The sequence below is a fragment of the Oncorhynchus clarkii genome, unplaced genomic scaffold (genome assembly GCF_045791955.1).
Source record: "Oncorhynchus clarkii lewisi isolate Uvic-CL-2024 unplaced genomic scaffold, UVic_Ocla_1.0 unplaced_contig_2967_pilon_pilon, whole genome shotgun sequence".
In the NCBI taxonomy this organism is placed as follows: domain Eukaryota; kingdom Metazoa; phylum Chordata; class Actinopteri; order Salmoniformes; family Salmonidae; genus Oncorhynchus; species Oncorhynchus clarkii.
The window spans coordinates 1,246-9,202 of NW_027258994.1; the positions used below are offsets into that span (position 1 = coordinate 1,246).

Genomic DNA, 7,957 nt, shown 5'->3' on the forward strand with positions numbered 1-7,957 from the left:
ATGGCAACAACAACTGCCCGAGTTACACCAGGAACGCACAATCCCTCTATCAGTGCTCAGACTGTCCTCAATAGGCTGGACTGAGGGCTTGTAGGCCTGTTGTAAGGCAGGTCCTCACCAGACATCACTGGCAACAACGTTGCCTATGGGCACAAACCCACCGTCGCTGGACCAGACAGGACTGGCAAAAAGTGCACTTCACTGACAAGACGAGTTTTCGTCTCACCAGGGGTGATGGTCGGATTTGCATTTCTTGTCGAAGGAAGGAGCGTTTTCACCGAGGACTGTACTCTGGAGCGGGATCGATTTGGAGGTGGAGGGTCCATCATGGTCTGGGGCGGTGTGTCACAGCATCATCGGACTGAGCTTGTTGAGCATTGCAGGCAATCTCAACGCTGTGCGTTACAGGGAAGACATCCTCCACCCTCATGTGGTACCCTTCCTGCAGGCTCATCCTGACATGACCCTCCAGCATGACAATGCCACCAGCCATGCTGCTCGTTCTGTGTGTGATTTCCTGCAAGACAGGAATGTCAGTGTTCCTCCATGGCCAGCGAAGAGCCCGGATCTCAATCCCATTGAGCACGTCTGGGACCTGTCGGATCAGAGGGTGGGGCTGGGCCATTCCCCCCAGAAATGTCCGGGAACTTGCAGGTGCCTTGGCGGAAGAGTGGGGTGACATATCACAGCAAGAACTGGCAAATCTGGTGCAGTCCATGAGCAGGAGATGCACTGCAGTACTTAATGCAGCTGGTGGCCACACCAGATACTGACTGTTACTTTTGATTTTGACCCCCCCCCCTTTGTTCAGGGACACATTATTACATTTCTGTTGGTCACATGTCTGTGAAACTTGTTCAGTTTGTCTCTCAGTTGTTGAATCTTATGTTCATACAAATATTTACATGTTAAGTTTGCTGAAAATAAACGCAGCTGACAGTGAGAGGACGTTTCTTTTTTTGCTGAGATTATATATATATATATATATATATATATATATATATATATATATTGCCTCCTAATATTGTACAATCTGTGTGTCACTTCATTGGCTGGCTAAATGCCAAAGTTGACTAGTTAGAGAGAGAGACTGTGAAGTACAGTGTAGTATGTACAGTATGGCGTGTAGAATAGTCACCAGTGTAGAGTATAGTGTGTGGAATAGTCACCAGTATACAGTATGGTGCCAAAGTATCCTTGGAACAGGAACATGACCGCCCCTGGACAGTGGTTAGCATCCATGAGAGTGACGGTCAACCTCTCCTTGCCTATATCATCCAGAGGCAACATGTTGGGTTCGCCCACCTCTAGAGGATGGATCCATCTCTCTCTGACCTGAACACAGGGAAGAGGAGAGGAGGCCTTATCACAAACTGAAGTATAGAGCACCTAAAAGCTAATCAACACTTTTGCAAATTAAAAAAGTAGATGCTACGCAGAGGGTGGTTGGTGGCACCTTAATTGGGGAGGACGGGCTCATGGTAATTGCTGGAGCGGAATTGGTGGAATGGGATCAAATACATGGTCTCAGTCGCTCCATTCCAGCTATTACTATGAGCCGTCCTCCCTTCACCAGCCTCCACTGACGCTATGGTGTATACAGTCATTCATATTTCAAAAGCTAGCTCAAGAATTGGTAATGGCAAGCAAGAATAGTTTAAACAATTATCCCATATCTACATTCCTCATGTTGCCGTGTGTTTAATGTAGAATACAATTGATACTTTGTCTTTCACACCTGTAGTTTGAGTTTGAGCAGCGTGGCAGTAACCGGTGAACAGTAGATTGGTCTGTTGGCCCAGGTCGAGGTCAGGCTCACGGTATGGTCACTGTGCATATGGGACAGGAAGAACAGGCGGACATGCGGACACTTCCTGACCTGCCAGAAGTCCACAGCCAGTGGAGTATGGGGGATGAGTTTTCCATTCATTATCACAGCTCTGGAGTATCCTCCTGAGAAAAAGCCACTGTTAGCCATTCAAACTACTATAAAAACAGCTATTTGGCATACAACAAACATGGGTAATTATATATACACACACACAACAAACGTTGGTATATATATATATATACACACACACACACTTGGCATACAACATGGGTAATATATATATATATATACACACACACACACCATACGCTAGTGTTGATATGAAATATGTAAATTGTGTGTTAATTGTATGGATAAAGGCAACATTGTTCTGCCCTCTAATTGACCTGTCAAAAGACTTTGATAGTGTTGATCACTCACTGCTAATTCAGAGGCTTTCTTCAACTGGTTCTCAACCAGGCTGCATGTAAAACCACACCCCAGTCCCAGGGATGTTTAAGTGGAAATTCCTTCAGTCTCGATTGAGTTAGTTAAAACTCCTTTTAGTTGTTAGTGGTTCTTCAATTGGATGTTTTGGTAGGTCAATTCAGAAAGCGGACCTTATTACTGATGAATATGTTCATTTATGAGCATGTTTTTCTTTCTGGTTGCGTTTCATTTGTATTCTGATGTGTGTTGGGTATTTCTGTAATTTAGCGCTAATCTGTGAAATAGATATTGGTCTCACTATGACTCCATGATAAAATAGAGATTAAATAAACAAATAAAATGTAAATATATATTTCGGTAGTACTAGCTAACGTTAGCTATGCAAATATTAGATTATATACATCTCAAAACTAAATCAATTACATTGAGTGAAATATTACAACGGCTTGGACAATTAATGTGAATACTTGCATGCAAATGAAATGGTTGCGCTTGTCCACGTCACTGCAGGCTTCAGTTAAAAATCTATTTCCTCCTTCTTAGCGCACAGCCCTGGTAGCTCGCCGTGATCGTATAGTGGTTAGTACTCTGCGTTGTGGCCGCAGCAACCCCGGTTCGAATCCGGGTCACGGCATTGCGATACACAATGTCACGGCAAATGGGCTCTTTTTTTTCCCTCCCTGGAATAACTATAGTCTGGCTAAAACGAAAATGTTTGTTTAGCTAAACTTAATCACTGTCACTAGCCGGTTAATCAACCCTGCACCGTAGTGGCTGCAGGCCTTTGTACATGGACCACTGGTCAATGTAATAATGTTTACATACCGTTGTACCCGTTTCACATGAATATACACTGTATTATAGTCAAGGCCATCCTATTCAACTATTGCTGTAACGTTACATATACTATTATATCCACGTATTCTTCAGATACACTATATACACTGTATACACAAAACGTTACTGTCCATAATGATTATACATCCCATCTCATACATACATACTGCGGACTCCGACACTGTTCATCCTAATCTTTCAAAATTCCATTGATTGATTTGAACTGGCTAATTAACAAACAAGCAAATTATACCTGTTCCTAAACATCCGTGAACGAGCTTTTGAAGAAGAAAAAAAAGAGAAACCGCTTAGCGGGCGTGTTTACGTCACTGCGTAGACATATGTGCACGTTTGAGTAGCCCAGAATCCCCTCCTTCCACACAGCCCTGGTAGCTCGCCGTGATCGTATAGTGGTTAGTACTCTGCGTTGTGGCCGCAGCAACCCCGGTTCGAATCCGGGTCACGGCATTGCGAATTCACAATGTCACGGCATAAGGGCTCTTTTTTTGGATTAGATAGATAAACTGAGAGCTAACTCATTTTGACATTAATAAGCCCTTTCGGAGGTTGACTAATTAGCGAACGTTACACATCGTGTTGCACAAGGAAAGAGACAAAAACTGTATCACTTCAGCTACGTAACGTTACGTTAGCTAGTTAACAAGAAAGACATGGACAATTCAAGCGGAACAGACAAATTAAACCAATACGTCAGGTTAGTTAGTCAACAGCTACCTGTGTATTTAACTAGTAAAGTGTCGAATGGGCTACGTTAGCTAAATCAAGACAACTAACATTAGCTATAGCAAGCTACTGAACGCTCAATTGCAATTTTGTCATGTGTGTTGTATTTCCCATCAAATTTAGCAACATAAGAGTGTAAACATTTGGACTCACAGGACTGTTACTTCCAATTCCAAAGATTCTGCCACATTGTTGTGAATGTGTTCCTGACTGTCCCACGCAACGTGACACACGCCGTGCCCCCTTTAGAAAAAAAAGAGCGGTAAGGTTCTTCTTCTGTTTTGGTATCAAGGCGTTTGCACATTTTGTTTGTGCATGTCGCCACCTACTGTCAGTTTGCTTGTATTCAATCACGTTACATTATGTGATACAAAAACGAAAAAGGAAAGGGAAATGGGGATACCTAGTCAGTTGTACAACTGAGTGTCTTCAACTGAAATGTGTCTACCGCATGTAACCCAACCCTTCTGAATCAGAAAGGGGGGGGGGGGGTGGCTGCCTTAATCGACATCCACGTCTTTGGTGCCAGGGGAACAGTGGGTTAACTGCCTTGCTCTGGGACAGAACGACAGATTTTTAGCTTCAGCTCTGGGATTCGATCCAGCAACCTTTCGGTTACTGGCCCGACGCTCTAACCACGAAGGGGGAAATTAAATAATTGCACCACCATCTAACATCTAAATACCACTATTACATACCACCATCTATATACCACTATTACACACCACCAACTATATACCACTATTACACACCACCAACTAACATCTATATACCACTATTACACACCACCATCTATATACCACTATTACACACTACCATCTATATACCACTATATACCACCAACTATATACCACTATTACATACCACCAACTATATACCACTATTACATACCACCAACTATATACCACTATTACATACCACCAACTATATACCACTATTACATACCACCAACTATATACCACTATTACACACCACCAACTATATACCACTATTACATACCACCAACTATATACCACTATTACATACCACCAACTATATACCACTATTACATACCACCAACTATATACCACTATTACACTCCACCATCTATATACCACTATTACACACCACCAACTAACATATAAACTCAGCAAAAAAATAAACGTCCTCTCACTGTCAGCTGCGTTTATTTTCAGTAAACTTAACATGTGTAAATATTTGTATGAACATAACAAAATTCAACAACTGAGACATAAACTGAACAAGTTCCACAGACATGTGACTAACAGAAATGGAATAATGTGTCCCTGAACAAAGGGGGGGTCAAAATCAAAAGTAACAGTCAGTATCTGGTGTGGCCACCAGCTGCATTAAGAACTGCAGTGCATCTCCTCCTCATGGACTGCACCAGATTTGCCAGTTCTTGCTGTGATATGTTACCCCACTCTTCCACCAAGGCACCTGCAAGTTCCTGACATTTCTGGGGGAACGGCCCTAGCCCCACCCTCCGATCCAACAGGTCCCAGACGTGCTCTATGGGATTGAGATCCGGGCTCTTCGCTGGCCATGGCAGAACACTGACATTCCTGTCTTGCAGGAAATCACGCACAGAACGAGCAGTATGGCTGGTGGCATTGTCATGCTGGAGGGTCATGTCAGGATGAGCCTGCAGGAGGGGTACCACATGAGGGAGGAGGATGTCTTCCCTGTAACGCACAGCGTTGAGATTGCCTGCAATGATAATAAGCTCAGTCCACTCACCCTCCACCTCCAAATCGATCCCGCTCCAGAGTACAGGCCTCGGTGTAACGCCCATTCCTTCATTGATAAACGCGAATCCGACCATCACCCCTGGTGAGACAAAACCGCGACTCGTCAGTGAAGATCACTTTTGCCAGTCCTGTCTGGTCCAGCGACGGTGGGTTTGTGCCCATAGGCGACGTTGTTGCCGGTGATATCTGGTGAGGACTTGCCTTACAACAGGCCTACAAGCCCTCAGTCCAGCCTCTCTCAGCCTATTGCAGACAGTCTGCGCACTGATGGAGGGATTGTGTGTTCCTGGTGTAACTCTGGCAGTTGTTGTTGCCATCCTCTACCTGTCCAGGGGGGTGTTGTTCGGATGTACCGATCCTGTGCAGGTGTTGTTACACGTGGTCTGCCACTGCGAGGACGATCAGCTGTCTGTCCTGTCTCCCTGTTGCGCTGTCTTAGACGTCTCACAGTATGGACATTGCAATTTATTGCTCTGGCCACATCTGCAGTCCTCATGCCTCCTTGCAGCATGCCTCAGGCACGTTCACGCAGATGAGCAGGGACCCTGGGAATCTTTCTTTTGGTGTTTTTCAGAGGCCGTAGAAAGGCCTTTAGTGTCCTAAATTTTCATAACTGTGACCTTAATTGCCTACCGTCTGTACCTGTTAGTGTTAACGACCGTTCCACAGGTGCATGTTCATTAATGGTTTATGGTTCATTGAACAGGCATGGGAAACAGTGTTTAAACCCTTTACAATGAGGATCAGTGAAGTTATTTGGATTTTTACAAATTATCTTTGAAAGACAGGGTCCTGAAAAGGGATGTTGATTTTTTTGCTTAGTTTAGAATAAATCTATATAAATATTAAGAGAACAACAGGAGGAACCTCTCAGGAGGGAAAATAAGTTCCCTAATGAAACTATGACTCCATCAGGTTGGTTTAAATGCATTAGACACTTTTCGGTTGAATGCATTCAGTTGTGCAACTGACTAGGTATCCCCTTTCCCTTTCCCTAATGTTATGATAAATATGTCCACTAACTCCAATCGTCCACTAGATGGTAATATAAGAAAGGAAAATGTTCCATAATGGTGTTTAAAATGGTCCATAGATGTTCCATGGCAACAGAGAACACAACAATAGCCTCCGCCCCTATTGTGGCTGTGGGAAGAGACAACCCCTCCCCCACTTCTCTCTCTCTCTCTCTCTCTCTCTCTCTCTCTCTCTCTCTCCCCAATTAAAGGGATTTTGTGGGTTTGTGTAATCTGAGGGAAATATGTGTCTCTAATATGGTCATACATTGGGCAGTAGGTTAGGAAGTGCAGCTCAGTTTCCACCTCATTGTGTGGGCAGTGTGCACATAGCCTGTCTTCTCTTGAGAGCCAGGTCTGCCTACAGCAGCCTTTCTCAATAGCAAAGCTATGCTCACTGAGTCTGTACATAGTCAAAGCTTTCCTTAAGTTTGGGTCAGTCACAGTGGTCAGGTATTCTGCCACTGTGTACTCTCAGTTTAGGGCCAAATAGCATTCTAGTTTGCTCTGTTTTTTTGTTAATGCTTTCCAATGTGTCAAGTAATTATCTTTTTGTTTTCTCATGATTTGGTTGAGTCTAATTGTGTTGCTGTCCTGGGTCTCTGTAGGGCCTATTTGTGTTTGTGAACAGAGCCCCAGGACCAGCTTGCATAGGGGACTCTTCACTAGGTTAATCTCTCTGTAGGTGATGAAAGTTTGGGAATCACTTCCTTTTAGGTGGTTGTAGAATTGGAAGGCTCCTTTCTGGATTCGGATAGTTAGTGAGTATCATCCTAATTCTGCTCTGCATTAATTATTTGGTGTTTTACGTTGTACACTGGGGATGGTTTTGCAGAATTCTGCATGCAGAGTCTCAATTTAGTGTTTGTCCTATTTTGTGAATTCTTGGTTGGTGAGCAGACCCAACACCTCACAACCATATAGGGCAATGGGTTCTATAACTGATTCAAGTATTATTTTTTTTAGACATATCCTAATTTCGATGTTGAATTGCATGCTAGCAGATATCCATAGACTTCCAGTTATTGGCTTGCAAAATGACTTCTAATTAACTTTAATACAGGACACAGTGTGAAGGGCGTTCCTAGCTAGAACCTTGGTAGGAGCATCGATAAATCTCTGAGCTCTTTCCCATAACCGTCGTTATTAATGTCGCACTTGATAATGCTCGTCATCTACATGCCTCAGATCACTCGTAAAACAGCTAAGTGTGTCCGTCGCAAGATGCTTTTTTTTGTTGTTGCCCTCCCGCGTCACCTTATACACAGAAGATCTCCGCTATACATATAATCACATGAGTTATCGTCTCTCTGTGACCGCCGATAACTTCAGAACAAAGTTGACTGCAGATA

General features: G+C 43.6%; 1 long non-coding RNA gene and 2 other non-coding genes across 3 annotated transcripts; 2 read left to right on the plus strand and 1 right to left on the minus strand.

Annotated features, from left to right (window-relative positions):
* Positions 1–1,168: 1,168 nt before the first annotated feature.
* Positions 1,169–4,058, minus strand: LOC139399401 (uncharacterized). The gene is made up of 3 exons (XR_011632072.1): positions 3,995–4,058; positions 1,739–1,953; positions 1,169–1,335 (listed from the first exon to the last, which is right to left on the minus strand). It is a non-coding gene; the product is annotated as an uncharacterized lncRNA (long non-coding RNA).
* On the plus strand, positions 2,823–2,894 carry trnah-gug (transfer RNA histidin (anticodon GUG)). The gene has a single exon. It is a non-coding gene; the product is annotated as a tRNA-His (tRNA).
* Positions 3,494–3,565, plus strand: trnah-gug (transfer RNA histidin (anticodon GUG)). The gene has a single exon. It is a non-coding gene; the product is annotated as a tRNA-His (tRNA).
* Positions 4,059–7,957: the final 3,899 nt, after the last annotated feature.